Source organism: Bombus fervidus, chromosome 4, assembly GCF_041682495.2.
Source record: "Bombus fervidus isolate BK054 chromosome 4, iyBomFerv1, whole genome shotgun sequence".
In the NCBI taxonomy this organism is placed as follows: Eukaryota; Metazoa; Arthropoda; class Insecta; order Hymenoptera; family Apidae; genus Bombus; species Bombus fervidus.
The window spans coordinates 17,279,016-17,292,369 of NC_091520.1; the positions used below are offsets into that span (position 1 = coordinate 17,279,016).

The following is a 13,354-nucleotide window of genomic DNA, read 5'->3' on the forward strand; positions in this document are numbered from 1 at the left end:
CTCGGTTCGACGTCCGGATTTTCCAATTTCCCAAACAGTTGGCGCGCGTCGCGTTTCGTCGCTCCTCTTTCTGCATTCGTGACGAAGGAACGCGATCGTTGGATTTGTCGGTGGAAAGGGTGCTCGGTGCGCGAGCAAAAACTTTGGCCGAAAGTATTCGTAAGCAAACTCGTAGGTCTCGGCGCGTGCTACGAGGCTTCGACGCCTCTCCTTGGCTCTCGGTTAGGTCGCGCGTTCGGTAATTTCGATGGGCGGGCATATTAACGATATTCCGATGATACGTTGGGTCGTCGAGACGTCGGGGGAGACAGAGGGCGGTCCGGGGCGCGGGGACCGGCAGGGGGGATGGTTCGAGCCGCGGATGTCTCCGGCATTGTATGCAGATGAAGAAGGCAGGGCGACAATGACTCGGGATGTCGGGGCCGAGGACCCGTTCGTTTTGAACCGAAAGAAACTCATCCGGCAGGAAAGGGGGTCCTCCTTTGGCTCGTGCTTGCCACCACCGTGCCCTTCTCGCCTCCGCTCCTCCTCACCTGCCCTCCATCCATCCAGACACGCTCTTACGTACTACGTATCCATACATTAACATGTCATCATCGCGTGTGGAAACCGAGCCGATCGAGCCTGCCCTCCTGCTTCTCCACCTTCTTCTTCTATTCCTTTTCCTCCTGGTACCGTGGTCGTGGTCGTGTACGCGCGACGAGCGACGCCCCCTGCGAGCACACGCGCGCTCTTCCAACTTCTAACGAAGGTTCGCGTAGGCGTCGATCGTCGAACGCGTTTCGAGGTTTCGCGAGGAACCTCGTGACCGCGTGTTCACCGAACCAAGCTCGGCGAAGAATCGAAAAGTCGAAGGGAACCTTCGGGATACGGTGGACGAGACAAGTTCGGTATCGCGCGCGAGGGGAATTCGAAGCACGGCGAGCTGGTCGGTCGATATGACTCGGAGGGTTGTCTGGCAGATACACGTAGACGTGTGCGAAGGTAGCGCGGGCCGACGACGACGCGGTGGCAGGCGAAAGGTAGAGACGGGACAGGGGCGTCGGTGTTGGTGTAGGAAGAGCTGGATTGGTAAACCGGTCACGTAGTGCTCGGCGATGAATGGACCCGGCGAGTCGAGGCCAGAGTCGGGAATTGGCTACTGGGCATACCTCGACCACCTACCCCACTGCGTCAGCTTTAGCCACCCCACGGCAACGTAAAATTACAAAGAGGTGCTCAAACTCGGGCTTTCTCGCGCGCGCCGATCGTCACGCGAAATTGCCTCGTCGAACGGCCGAACGAGTTTCGTCGCCTACCCAGATGCTCCTTTAACCGTCGTCTTTGGAATCCGCTGAGCTTGCACTTTCGCCCTCTCCCTCCCGCCCTTCCTCCCTCTAACCGTTTTCCCTCGTGTCCGTGAATTACTCGCGAACAGGAGGGTACGCGGCCGCGTTCGTTAAAACGACGATCGACCGACCGACCGACGAAAGGATAACCGACGTCGCGCGTACGCGCAATCAGGATTCCATTTGCGAAATTCTCGAGGGTCCGTCTGCTCGTTGTCAGACGGTCGAAACGATCCTTGGACGCGGAGCAACCGCAACGCGCACCCCCTTATGCAATCCGAGCCGTGCCTCTGATCTGCCATAAAGTCATTTCGTAACCCATCCCGAGGGTTAAGTACCCTCGAGTCCCAAATCCCGAGTTAAGCGAGAACCCGGCGTGTTTCGAGCTTCGCGACACGATCCTTCCTCGCGCGATTTCTTCCCAACTTTTCTATTTTCCAACGGGTTTGCTCTCGAGCGGAGAATCGAACACGATAATGCGAACTTGGGCGGAAAGCTACGAGAGCGGCGGAAGAAGCGCGAAACGAACAAAAGCGAGGGGAAGGGTGACAGTTGGGCCGAGATTAAAAAATAAAAGCTCGTTGTAAATCAAACGGCTTGTCAACGAGCGTGGCGGCTGTGCCGGAGAAGGTATCTCGCGCGCGCCGGAGGAACGAGGCGGACGCCAGGCGAAAACCCTTTCGTTAATTGCGCATCGCAGATGCCGACCTTTGCAGCCGCTCTTTACGAGCTATTCTTTCCCTCGGTACGCGCCCAACGACCCTAGAAAAAATACCAAAGGATCGAGCTTCTTCGTGCAGAGCGTAAGTTCGCGTCGTAAGCTCCGAAAGTGGCTCTCTTTCCGTCGATTACGACTACCACGTCGCCTCGTAATCGTAACGCGTTTGCGTCTCGCTGCCCAGTGACCGATATTCGTAAAAAAAAAAAAAAAAAAAAAAACGGGACAAAAACAAGGAAGAAAATTAATTAAAACGAATCTTATAATTTGCGAATTAATTTACAAATGAAATCGTTTAAAAAACAGAAAATCTGGCTTCAAAGCGTTGCATTAACGATGGACGAATTATTTAGATGACAGGTGCAATTTGTGCGATGAATCTTTCTCTGTTGCATATGAAGTACTTTGTTGGTATGGTAGTTGAGTTACTCGGTTCTGTGGACTGGAAGTCGTAAACATGCTTGTCGACAAAAATTTAAATTATAGTTCTGCTATTTTTCGACGAGCGATGTATCAAGTGTCCATAGAATAAATGCGGAAGAATTTGAAAAATGTACTTACGATACAGCAGAATTACACGTAGAACGTTATGCATGGTATTTCACGATCTCAAACTGTACGTAAAGTATTATAATCGACGATGTGAAAATTGTAAGATCCGTTCTTATTTCCTATCGAACTGACCGTCGAAGCAAGGCATAAGGATATTGAAAGATTTCGAGAAAATAAGACGAGAAGGAATGCAAATATGAAAGACCTGTTTCATAATATATTGACGTGGGATTTTTCATTGACAATAGGCATAATGCTCGATGATGACGTTAAACGAACGAAACGAATGAAATAAAAATGGCAGATCCTACTACGAAGAATAAGAGATATTCTATTATTTATCAATAAAACAAACTTTCGAGTAATACTGGTTTTTGAGCAATTTTTTACAATAATCGATCACTGTCCGTCTCGTGCATACTTTAAAGACTCAAGACGATTAATCGCATGACCGGCAGCTGGCCGAGAACGCGTAAACGAACCGTACATTCGCACACACGCATCCTAGATGGTTAAACGAACAAAAGACATTTTACATAAAATAATGTATTTATTGTAATACCCCACTTCGCTACAGCGATTAACATTGATTTAACACAACTTATACCGTAATTCTATATAATTATGCATTTCCACACTGACACGATGCGCCTGGCTGCGACAGGACTCTGGAACGATCGCTTGCAGCAGCACGCTACGAGACAAATCTGTAAGCTGCAACATCACAAGCAAAATCCTCTTAATGTCATCATCCGCAAACATTTTTCCGAAATTTCACCGTCGTCGCTCGCGTCCGAGGATACGGGGCTTCCAGGTAGACGATACACGAATGAGCAAGTAAAGAATAAGCGTGTGCAGGGCACAGAGTTGGCCAGCTACGAGTCTGAGATCGCCTTCCGGGGGTCCCGAACGGTCCCCGGGTATCTTTAAGCAGAGATCTCTTCTTCCCAGCGAAAGCAGGCGAGGAGGAAAGGGACGGAGGAGGAGGAGGCCAGGGAAACGTTATTAATTGGCTACACGATAAAACAGTGTTAGTCCCCATTCGCTGTCCTTCGCCGGACCCCCCCTGGCTACTTCTGAAGATATGGGGCCACGCGACTCGGAGGCAAGGATACGCACACGCGTGTCCACGTATCCGCGCCTTCGCCGCGTATCTTCGTTGCGGAGGTCCCGGGTGTGGGAGACGTTCGAGGAAGAAGAGGACCGTCAGCCAATTTGGGCATCGGTGTCTTCCGTCATCCAATTGAAATTTCGCGAGATACCGACGTACGTCGACGACGAGACATCCGATGAGAAGACAAAACGGTTCGCGTGGATAAAACACGATCGGCGCTCGATAAAAGGATGTTCGCTACGATTCGACGCGATCGATTCTTACTGCGCCGTTGCTTTTCGTAGCTCGCGAGAATTTCTCCGGCGTCGAGAGAATATTTTAATTTATAGGTCACTAATTAAGTGGTAGAGAGTCGAGTGGCGCGCGAGGTAATTAAATTTGGCGCAGAACGAGCGAGAGGAGGAAAGAAACGCGAAAATACGAAAGGATTCCTCGGTTCGCTACCACCCCTGCCACCTCTGTTTCTCTATTCTCTCCTTCTCTCTCTCTCTCTCTCGCTCTCTCGCTCTCTCTTTCTCTCTTTCCCGGTTCCTGTCCGCGTGGTTGGCGCGCGTTCGTTTTTTGCTCGTTTCTCGGTTACAACGCAAATGCCTTGGACTTGCTTCCTCCGGTCTCCCCTGATTCTCCGGTTCGCTCCTTCTCGATTTCTCTACTACCTGAGGATCGGCGGATCCTTTGCGTCGCTCGTTACACAGTCTCCGGTGTCGATGGGGTATATATATCGCGTGTGTTTTGCGTTTCATACCCCTATCGTTTCCTCTCGTCTTGCTTTCTCTCTCAGCGGTACGTCGCAGTTTCTCCCCCCTCCCCCCGGCTGTTCGTTTTTTTACAATCGTTGTGCGTGCATGTCGGCCGTTGTTGCCGTTGCCATCGTTGTTGTTGATGTTGATGCCGATGCTGAAGTTGCTGTTGTTGTTGTTGTTGTTGCCGTTGCTGTTGTCCCTCCCATGGACAAGGGAGCGAGCGTATGAGCGCTATAGGCCATAAGGGCTAACAAGGCGATTACTCATGCCTCCCATAAGAAGAAGTTACAAGCGGGTTCGAAGGTTTATTGCGGCAAATGGCGAAATTTGTACCTTGCTAACGATCGACCGTCTTTTTTGCTCCTCTGCATCGCGGCCCCCCTCGCGGCCGACCTGTCCTCTCCGCGTCCACCCACCCCCATCCCTGTACCGGGTCGCTCGTACACGGACTCGTTCTAGTCGACTCGATGGTAATAATTAACGAATCGCAACGAGTTGATCCACGATCCCGCGACTGCCGATTACCCTTCGCCTTCCAATCGTAAATCCCCCCGCGGCACGGCTTCGAGAACGCTCGTTTCCATCCGCATCCCCCGTGTACGACCTTCTTCGCGTCCACGATCCCGCTTCCTTTTTCTGCAATACGGTCTTTCTCTAAAGGCCGATGGCAACCGAACTGCGCGTAGAATAAGAGAAACAGCTGTCTTACCTCGAATCCGAAGAGAATGAGGGCGGTCCGAGGGTCTGGATCGCGAGCAATCGGCGGACCGCTCGTTCCGCACGTTCCAAGTGCCGCGAGGACCGTCGAAAATCGAATCCCGGAGGACGACCGCGATGATACTCGGTCCACAGGAGGGATCCACGGGACGATCGACGATCGACGACGATCCACGAGGCAGGAAACTGCAATTTGGTAAAGTGGTGCCTTAGCTTGGGCTCCGTGGGCTGTCGGTGTTGTGGCTTGTCGAGGTTGAAGTCGCGGGGCCACTTTCGGCCCGTGCTCCCCCCCTCTACCCGCTCGAACGCAGCCCACCCCTTTCCCGACCGGTCACCCTTCGGCATGCTCATACTGCCGACGATCTCTCTCTCTCTCTCTCTTTCTCTCTCTTTCTCTCTCTCTCTCTCTCTCTCTCTCTGGACTGGCCCACGGCAGCCCGAGAACTCCGCCGAGCTCTAATTAGATTTTAAGTGAGAAATTGAGCCTGCCGGCAATTTTAAGGAAGCCGAACGCGCCGCCTTGATTAATATCATTATGCGTGTTCACTCGTTACATAGTTGGGCCTCGATGGAATTCCCGGATCCGGAGAACCTCGGCCACAAAAATTTCCAACCAACCACGGACCGACTCGCGCCGGGTCTTCTCGATGACGCGATACGGATTAACGAATCAGTTGCGCGCATTTTTTCCTTCAATTTATTCGCATCCGAGGGGATCTCAGGGTCGTACGCGATTGTATTTCTCTCGAGATACGTGGTTCGATAAGAGGCCGCGTTTAATGCCGCGCTAACGACGTTTCTTGCCGTGACTGATGATTTCTATCGTGCTATCGAACGGTAACGAGCAGCACCGCGCGCCCCTCCCCCGCGAAATTACGGAAAGAGTTAGCTGCTCTAATCCGTCTTGCCTCGATTACCAGTTTTCCCCGAAGCAGCCGCTGCAACCGCTCGGTGACGGTCCTCCCACCGTCGCGACACAACCGACGTGCAATTAACGTAATCCGATCGATTACACGTTAGGTTTCCCGTGGTTGGATAATAGCCACGATCGGAATTATTAGGACATTAGCGACGCTAAGTGGTCGACCCGATAATGAACGCTCGCCTGCATTAATCTGCATCCGTGCTGCGCGAGAAAGACGTTCGAGAGCGTAACTGCCAGCTCATTTTCATAATAATATTCCGGAACTTTCGATCGCGTTCAAACAATCTCGAGGACGTTATGCAAACGGACAAACCAACGGAACGCCAACGTAAACGACGAACGAAAGAACGAAAGACGTAAACAAAAGCGAGCCGAAACTGCATGTTACAGTGTCGTTCGGAATTTTTGCGCGTTAGCAGTGTAAACAAGGACTCGTTCTACGATCTTTCCCGACTCGGGAAATCAGCTCTCCGCAATTCGCTCGTATTTCCGTTACGGGCCACGGGAACTATTAATCTTCGCGGTCGAGGGAAACGCGACGTTATTAATTTAAATGGCTGCGACGAAGAACCCGTCGTAAATAAAAGAATCAGCAGCGCCTCCACCACGAGAAGATGAAAAATCTTCTCTCCTACAGCCCAGAGCGATCGGAGAAGGCGGCGGTGCTCGACTCGTTCGAGTCAACGACGTTGATCGACCAGCGAATTCGTCAACCCTCCGAGCGAACGTAATCCTCGTCCGCGTGCGTGAGCCAGTGCGTGCGTGCGTGCGTGCGTGCGTGCGTGCGTGCGAGCTGCCGTTAGAGACAAAACCGTGGCGACGCGATGCAAAGCGACGGTTAGGATGGCCGGTGGCGTGTCTAGCGACTTCTCCTCTGCGGGCAACGGTCATCCTGGACCGTTCAAGGAGGATGAACTCGATTCGAAAACTGGATTCCAATGCGGCCTGAAAGAGGCCGAGGCCGAGCTAAAAACCGGCGCGATTCCCTTCCGGAGGGAAACATAATAGCCAGCTAGAAACTAGAACGGTGGCGGTCGTGCGAGCGCAGCAGAGCCAGCGAAACGAGGTAGGAGAAAAGGAAGAAGAGGCGCGGCGAGGGATTCCGCGACGGAAAGTAAACGCGATAAAGCAGCGAGGCCGAGCTCGGCGTGCAGACGTGCAAGCAGGGGGCCGTCTGGTCGCGAAATCTCGAATCGATAACAAGACAAATTACGCGGGTACTGCTATAATTAAAGTTGCAGTAGATGCGGTATCCAGCGGCGGTAGGCAACGGACCGGCGATATCTTCGATCGCGCAGAATCCCAGAGCCGTGTATCCGCGGTCGCGTCGTGTCGCGTCGCGTCTCGTTGTCGCTATCGCGGGACAAGGAACGAACGGTGCATCGACTCGTCCACTCGGCCTGTCTTTCGGCCGCATGGCTTTTTTCCGAGAACGGATCGGCGGATAGTGGGTACGCGACGGTCGTATCGGTGTCGCGAAGCTGGTTCACGGGCCTAGTATCAAGTCATCAGAGAGGCAGCCGACCGGTGGAGAGCGAGCAGCGAAAGAGGCAGAGAACGATCGCGACGAGGCGCGTTCTCGTCCGATGATAAATGATACGCTGAAACGTAGTAGGTAGCACCGAGGAACGAGTCCGCCGATACGGCGCGAAACTTCCTCCCCGCTGGGGTAACAGCCAGCCGGGGAAACGGCCAAAGAAACGAAGACGGAGGAAAGAGCGATCGCGCGGGAGAAAAAAGCCGAGCGAGAGAGCAGAACTGGCCAAAGAGTGGTCCTCGTCCGGTCTTGCGCGTCGCAGTAGCGACCGGTGACCAGCAGCAACGGCAGCAACAACAACCAGCGCGGACCAGTGGCCAGTGAGAATCCTCCGAGCACTCTCGCGAGTCCCGAAGGCTAGAACTCCTAGGGAATTCAAGCAAAACCGGTCCAGTCGGATCCGGAGCACCCGCTGGTCAGTCCAGGCTGCCTACTATCCACTCTACTACCTGGTCTCTAGCTTCTCTGTCGCTCTCGCGAGAGAACACGTCTCTACTCTCTAGGAGAACCTTTCTTCTCTCTGTGTCCGATCTCTTCTCGAAAAATTCTCGGCCGCGAAACTGCGTAAATACACGGGTCGATTCTTGTACGGGCGCGCGATCCACACACCGAACGAGAGATTTCGTCGCGGAGAATCGGTCGAGAGAGGCTAGAAGCGAGACACCTGCACATGGCCGCGAACAAACTCCGCTTCGAATCGAAGGTCTCTCTACGCTTCGCCGTTCTGTATCGAACGGCATGCGGTAACAACGTCGCGAGATATAATCTACGCGAGGAGAAAAAGTCGAGCGTCGTGGACGACGATGACGCGATCAGGATGTCGTCGTCGTAGCCAGCGTTGTTGGGTCACGCCTATGACGAGTCATCGCGCGAACCACCTAAGGACACCTGCCCTGTCTCTCTCTCGCTCTCTCTCTCAATTTTTCTCGCTCTTGATTCGTCTTACTCGAGAGACCGGTACGAACCGGTGGCTGTCGACGCAGCGACAAAGACTACGCGGCCACCGGGTTTCGCGTTGACCCACGACCCTTCCAACATCGATCCACCTCGTCGATCCGTCAACATTAAATTCTATCACGAAAAGGTGTGTAGCGTGGCGCGCACGTGGAACCCCTGGTTTCGGTGCGATCGTTCGCTCCCGTTGTCGCCTCCCATTGTTGGTTTCTCGCATCCCGCGGCTCTCTCTCTCTCTCTCTCTCGGAAATCCTACACCGCGCGTCGTTCTTTCCAGCGTAAACGCAGCGGAAATCGTATACGCTCGGTTTTACGATAATCGCGAACGCGACGTCGCTGTAAAACTTTGCCGATGCCCGGTCTCGAGAACGGTCGTTACGCGTATCGCTTTACAGCGACGCTCCGTTTCGCGACAAGCGACCGCGCGTTATCGCTTCCCGTTAGCGGAGAAACGCGTACAGCGCACGCGGACCAACCGTTCCATTCGCCTCTCGTTCGCGTCGACGTTTATCACGGTGTCTTAATAACTTCGCCGACTTTACGGCGTTGATCACGGCCCGCGAATCGATAACTGGCGCGTATCCAGTTCGCCTTGTGAAAACGGCATCGAGGTGAAAACGCGTGCTCTGCGATCGTCGCGACGATCGTCGACGATTCGCCATCGTCGAGGAAGAGCCTGAGAACAGGATAAACGGCGGGATCGTCCGGCGTGGTATACGTTCCACGGACCGGTGGCACGTACCGCGCTTCGATACGACCGAGATCCAAAAAGGATCGTGCCCAACGAACATGCTCGAAGGATTACGTATCCCTCGGAGCTCACCTTCGGCATTCTGGACCCGACTTCTTCCTACTCTCGTCCGTGGGCTTCGTCACCGGCACAGACAGCCGAGACTCGTGCGTGAAAGTTCACGTGCCGTTTCTAAACGCGCCACGAAGCCTCGTTCCTTCTTTCGTCCCGCGTCTCGACCGCGCCCTATCAACCTTTCCTATTCGATCTTCGCTACGAAGGGTTCTCGAGTCTGGGTCCTCGACTTTGCGCGTTTGTCGACCAAGGTCGACCAAGGCGCGAAAAGGAGATTTCCCGTTTCGGATAGAAACGAAGTCGATCGTTGGTCGATGGCGGAAGAGGGCCAGAGAAACGAAGAAAAAGGCAACGAGGGGAACGAAGGTAGGGGAGGGGATGGGAGAAAGAGAGAGAGAGAGAGAGGGCAAACAGCAGAGAAAAAGAAGGGCGCGTATCGAGATCGGATAGTTGGGTTGGCTAGCGTGTGCGCCGGTTTTCCAGTTTCGTCCGCCAGCCGGATTACATTCCCGAGATCTTAACGAGACGTAATTACACGGCGAAAGGTACGAAGCGACAGATGCCTTCGGAATATAGCTACTAACACGATAATTGCCGCTATTACGGTCTGAAACGTCGTATTTAACGGCTAAACGCCGTTCGCCTGCTAATCGTCCGGAGAAGCCCCATTGATCGATTGGAATTGATATCCCGTTTTACACGAATCCTTCGTCTCTCTGCACCCGCTTCTAGCTCGAATCTCGTCGTACGTCGTCGTCCGAGCTTTTCTCCGTACTTTCGTTTTTGCCCGTTCATCGAAAACGCGTACGTCGCGGTTACCGCGATTACGTTAGCTGCAGCGACACTTCGCTTCGTCGTCGTCCCGTGAAAGACGCCGACTGAACGAGACGACGCGCGGGAAATACGTTTACCTGGCCGTTGGCTGCGTGTAATCCTGTAAGCGCCCCTTATTACGCTTCGCGCGGCCCATTGTCGTTCTATCTTAACTTCTACGGATTATAAACTGTTTCCTACCGGGCATTAACGTTTTTGTTGCGAGTTTTCCATCCAGCTTCTGTCGGCTCGGCTGTCGCGAGTCCGGTCTCCCGCTGCGCGTGGCCTCGCTCCCGTTTCGCAGATCGCACACGAAACCCTCGACTGTCGCTTGCTGGAAACGACCGCGTCGACGAAGGTGAACGTTCACGCGTCCTCCCGTTCGCAAACGCTCGGATTCGCGTTTGCAATGTCATCCGCGGCGTGCGTCGCAGCCTCCTACGCGTCGCTCCGCGCCGCTTCGCGTTTCGCTCGCCAGGTAGCCGAAGCAATTTCGAGAATAATAAATAATCGCGCGGCTGCTAAGGCTTATCGCGCGACACCGCGAAAAAAATACTGCCAACTGGCGTATCTTTCGCTTTGGAGCATGGCTGGCCGATGCACGGATAAACGCGGATCCATAATTCCTCTTTCTCTTTTCCCAACGCGCGTACCATCCGTAATTAATGAACACCGTGTAGAATAGGGAGAATTATTGCTCGCTTACGGGCGCGCGCGAGTTCTTTTATGAAAGGGCCCGAGATTGAAATCGTGCCCACGGATGCGCCGCTCCCGCGGAATTTATGCTCGGTCCATAAAACGGAGAAAGGAATGCGTCACTGGACACATGTCGCGCCACCGGTCTTCCGATTCGACGCAACAATGTCGCCTCGTATTTATCACCGATGCGAGCCGCGGAATAAATTGTCGTCGCTTTTAACATCGTTCCGTTGGTGCTCGTGTCTCTCTGCAAAGTTTTCGAGATATCGCGTTATCCGGGCGAAACTTTTGCTCGACCCTGGCGATCTAGCAGTCAGCGAGAACAGTCGCAGCCTCGTTCGTATCAAAAATCGAGAAAGCATCGACGTGACAAATTTTATAATCGCGACAAACGCGGGAATTTAAACGCGTCATTATCGTTCTGTGAGTGTGTGTGTGTGTGTGTGTTGAACGGTTAATTCTACAATACCTAGTCGCGGATAGCGTGTAACGATGCATGTTCTCGCTGCGCACCGATGGTAAAGTTCAAGGCAAACTTCCAATAACTCGAACAAAGACGTTCAGCGGAAAAAAACGTGTGACGCAATAAAGCTCGATGCGAAAAAAGAAGAGTGAAAAAAGCGGGAGCGCGAACTCGGCCGAACGTTTATGCGACAAACATGGCCATAATAACGACGACGCGATGACTGGACGAACAGGAAAGCGAACGGAAAACGCGAAAATCCCGCGAATACAGTGTCTCTTTTTCGAGAGCTGTAACACGAGCTGCGAACAAAAGCGAAAAACCAGCAGCGGAGACGCTGCGCTCTGGAATCTCTTGCTCTCGTTTCTCTCCCTGTTCCGCCTTCCTGCAAACACCGCGTCTCTTTTCTCGCCTACCGTAGCCACCGCTAATACGACCGGACAACAATGCGGACCCGTCCGCATTGCACGCGTCCGACCGCTAATTCCACGCGTTTCTTTTTTTCGCCCCCAGTCCGTGTTGCTCTTACCGAGTCACACCCTGCCCTCGCCTCCTCGCTTCCGACTCTACGCGCCTAGCTTCCCTTCTCTTCTCATCCCCGCCCCATCTTTTTCCCGTTCTTCGAGGCGCACACCCTTCGGACAAGATCTCGACCAACCGTCCCAGTGGCCGAGCCTGGAATTGGATTTCAGGAAGGACTTTTTGCCAGCTCCTTCCCATCTGCTTGGCACGCTTCCGTGTGTCGCGTTTACCAAATACGACGAGAGCTACAGCTCGAGAAAGGAAGTGGAAAAAACGAGATTCGTCTTCGATCGTACACCGCCTGCAAGAAAATCCCACGCGGCTGATCGAAAGGAAAGGCTGATCCGTGTCTCGAATCGACGAGCCTAAATCGAACCGACGCCACGGAGACACGCGAATCGCACGGCACGTTCTCCACCATCGAACGCCGATTCCAGCGAACGTAACTCGATTTTCGGACAACTTTCCATCGGAGACAAGATCGCAACGAAACGGTCTCTAGCGGATCCAGCCGCCGAATTACGTTTGATGGACGATGGGATAGAAACGGTCGTACCGGTTTTTCGACAGCGGTTTCGACGATCATCGGTACAGGAGGGCTGTCGCTCGTGCGCGCTTTTTCCTCGCGAATTCCACGGCCGAGGAACGATAATCGTCCCCCGATAACGATCTAATTCGAGTTTGGCGTTGGTCCGAACGCCATCGGCTCGAGTTCTCGGTCACGAACCCGGTAGCTACGGCGATTGCCGAGCGGATCGATCGCTACTGCGACGAAGAAAGCGCGAGGAGGGCTTGGTTGGGAAGGCGTGGAGCATCGGTTCGAATATCGGGAAAGGCGGTAATCGGTGAAACGCTCGGGAAACCGTTGCTCGATCGAGCAATTAAAGAGGGGACGCGCGACATGGATAGGATCCCGACGGGGCCAGAATCGACGTCCTCTGAATACGTAACGCGGCGGCGGGAAGAGAGAGCGTATCGTCGCATCGAGCGTGTCGGTACACTAAATGCAGGCTATCGAGCTGGAGTTTCCCGCAGGTAAATATTTCGTCGGCGTGGCGTGGTTCGACTGACGGGGAGAACGGTCGTTAAATTTGTCAGCGGGCCCGTGGCCGGAATTCGTGCTCCGCAATCCCTTCGGGCCGGTATCGAACCGGCTTCGCTCCGCTTCACGGCGCTCTAGTTTATCGCGCCACCCGATACATTCGCTAGCTCGATAGCGCCGCTCCGCGCTTCCGACTCTTCGTCCCCCGTTCCCCGAAATTTGCATCGCATTTACATCCGATTGCGGCGCAACGCGGGCTGAAAGTGGCCCGAGAGATTCTACTCTCTCTCTCTCTCTCTCTCTCTCTCTCTCTCTCTCTCTTTCTCCCATTTCTACCCTTCGAGGGTCAGGGACGCCACGGTCGCGTCTATGAATCGACCGTTGCTATTTCGGCTAACCGGCTAGCTCGATGGATCGCGTTC

The 13,354-nt window shown here is 53.8% G+C and overlaps 2 protein-coding genes across 5 annotated transcripts in view; one reads left to right on the plus strand and one right to left on the minus strand.

The window, feature by feature from the left end:
- The window catches only part of Atpsyndelta (ATP synthase, delta subunit), a 137,004-nt gene that overhangs the window by 68,499 nt on the left and 55,151 nt on the right, over positions 1-13,354 (plus strand). The window lies entirely within an intron of this gene.
- Vvl (ventral veins lacking) overlaps positions 1-13,354 on the minus strand; it is a 36,780-nt gene that overhangs the window by 6,905 nt on the left and 16,521 nt on the right. Inside the window, exons 2-3 of one of the 4 annotated variants that reach the window (XM_072002421.1) lie at positions 5,165-5,358; positions 3,129-3,312 (exon numbers count right to left, since the gene is read on the minus strand). The exons of 1 other annotated variant lie outside the window; for it this stretch is intronic. The gene's annotated coding sequence lies outside the window, so the exon portion shown is untranslated. Of the gene's footprint in view, positions 1-3,128; positions 3,313-5,164; positions 5,359-13,354 lie in introns of those variants that run through there. 2 more of the 4 variants (XM_072002422.1, XM_072002423.1) reach the window with 2 other exon arrangements.